This window comes from Penaeus japonicus, unplaced genomic scaffold (genome assembly GCF_977035675.1).
Source record: "Penaeus japonicus unplaced genomic scaffold, GWHDUDI00000001_assembly GWHDUDI00000015, whole genome shotgun sequence".
NCBI lineage: Eukaryota > Metazoa > Arthropoda > Malacostraca > Decapoda > Penaeidae > Penaeus > Penaeus japonicus.
The window spans coordinates 5,083,436-5,085,935 of record NW_028234417.1 but is presented as its reverse complement, the minus strand read 5'-3'; the positions used below and the strand labels follow the sequence as shown (position 1 = coordinate 5,085,935).

Here is a 2,500-nt window from a genome sequence, read left to right as displayed (position 1 = left end):
ACAGAATCACACGCACACACACACAAACACACACACACACACACACACACACACACACACACAAACACACACACACACACAAACACACACATATATGTACGCATGCATGTACGTATGTACGTATGTATGTATGTATACATGTAATGGGGATATTTAGAAAAGAAAACTAAAAACTAACTCCCTCGACTCCCATGCACTCTCGCACACTCCGCGGCACAAAGACAGGCTAGACGTGAAAACTCCGCCTCGTGTGTCCGGGCGCCTTGGCCACACAAAGGCAGCGCTGCCCCGTACTCCCTGCATCGACTCCCCCAACCCTCTCCCCCGCCCCTTCCCCCTGCCCTCTACCCCTTGCTTCTTACCCTCTCGTCCTTCCCTTCCCCCTGCCATCTACCCCTTCCTCCTTACCCTCTCCCCCTTCCCTTCCCCCTGCCCTCTACCCCTTGCTTCTTACCCTCTCCCCCTTCCCTTCCTCCTTACCCTCTCGCCCTTCCCTTCCCCCTGCCCTCTACCCCTTCCTCCTTACCCTCTCGCCCTTCCCTTCCCCCTGCCCTCTACCCCTTCCTCCTTACCCTCTCGCCCTTCCCTTCCCCTTGCCCTCTACCCCTTCCTCCTTACTCTCTCGCCCTTCCCTTCCCCCTGCCCTCTACCCCTTCCTCCTTACCCTCTCGCCCTTCCCTTCCCCTTGCCCTCTACCCCTTCCTCCTTACTCTCTCGCCCTTCCCTTCCCCCTGCCCTCTACCCCTTCCTCCTTACCCTCTCCCCCTTCCCTTCCCCCTGCCCTCTACCCCTTCCTCCTTACCCTCTCCCCCTTCCCTTCCCCCTGCCCTCTACCCTTTCCTCCTTACCCTCTCCCCCTTCCCTTCCTTCCTCCTTACTCTCTCGCCCTTCCCTTCCCCCTGCCCTCTACCCCTTCCTCCTTACCCTCTCGCCCTTCCCTTCCCCTTGCCCTCTACCCCTTCCTCCTGCCATCTACCCTTTCCTCCTTACTCTCTCCCCCTTCCCTTCCCCCTGCCCTCTACCCCTTGCTTCTTACTCTACCTTTTCCTCCTTACCTCTCCTCCCCCCCTGCCCTCTACCCCTGCTTCTACCCTCCCCCTCCCTTCCCTTCCCTCCTCTACCCTTGCTTCTACCCTCCCTCTCCTTACCCTCTACCCTCTACCCTCCACCCTCCACTACCGACTCCTCCCTGCTATATGCTACCTCTTCCTCCTCTACTCCCTACTATCTGTTCCCTACTCCTCCCCCGCCCCTACCCTTTCCTCCCTACCCCTACCCTCTGCTCCCTATTCCTCCCCCACCCCTACCCTTTCCTCCCTACCCCCTACCCTCTCCTCCCTACTCCTCCCACTCCCCTTCCTCCCTACCCCATACCCCTTCCTCTTTACCCTTGTCATCAACCTCCATCTCCCTACCCCCTACCCACTCCCCGTACCACCCCCCACCCCTACCCCCTCACCCTCCCGCGAAGCCCCACCGACCGAACCGAGCGAGGGAGAGTGCCACAAGAACTAAGAGTGTCATAGTGCCATAGCGGACGCGCCGTGACATAATGCAGATCGTGGGGCATTGTTTGTGTTTGTGAATAGTGGGGGGGGGGGGGTTGTGTCAAGGGTTTGTCGTTTGTCGTTTGGTCATAAATCTCTCCGTTGTTTATTCTTGTTTATTTATTAATCTGTTTTTTTTTCTTTTTTTTTGTATGTCATCAACTTGTTTATCTACTTGTTTACGTGTTTATCGATTTGTATACGTATTTATTTCTTCATTTGTCTTTAATCAAATCACCATTTTGTTTGACTGATTGATTAACCTGTTAATTTCATTATCTATTCATTTATTCATTAATTCATCACTCTACTCCTCTATCTACCTATTTATCTATTTGTTTATTCATTTACCAAGCTACTGTGGTCTCATAATCTGGATTGTATAACGGCGCCCATAAGCTTGTTTGTCAGAGAGGGTTAACAATGTAGGTATTTTTGTATTTTTTTTTTTTCGCCAACCTTCCAAAATACAGCTAATGCGTATTCACATTAAGCTGATTACGATCCCCCTTTTAAAGCTACTATAATGATAGAATTATCTTGCAAAAAGGGAGAGGGAATAATCTGGAGGACGGAGGACGCTTTCAATTTTTTTAATGATTTTTTTTTTATTTTTTATCGCATTTTTTTTTTTTTTTTTTGTACTTTCGGGATTTTCGGGAATGTGATTAGCCTTTTAACCCTCGCACTTCGTTCGGGTGGAGGCGTAGTCCTTGTGTCGACTACTTGGGTTGTGTGCGTCGTGTCTGTCTGTTTGTCTGTTTTTTGTCTCTCTTCTTTTCTCTCTGTTTCTGTCTGTGTGTCTATCTTACTCTTTCTCTCTCTTTCTGTCCCTTTCTGTCCCTTTCTCTCTCTCTCTCTCTCTCTCTCTCTCTCTCTCCATCCCCCCTCTCTATCTATCCTTTTATCTCTCCTACTCTCTTTCTCCCTCCCTCTCACTTTCATTCCTCCCT

The 2,500-nt window shown here is 50.9% G+C and overlaps 1 protein-coding gene across 9 annotated transcripts in view; it reads right to left on the bottom strand.

Moving 5' to 3' along the window:
- Positions 1-2,500, bottom strand: part of LOC122256355 (glutamate-gated chloride channel) — a 486,058-nt gene that overhangs the window by 42,898 nt on the left and 440,660 nt on the right. The gene's annotated exons all lie outside the window — the stretch shown is intronic.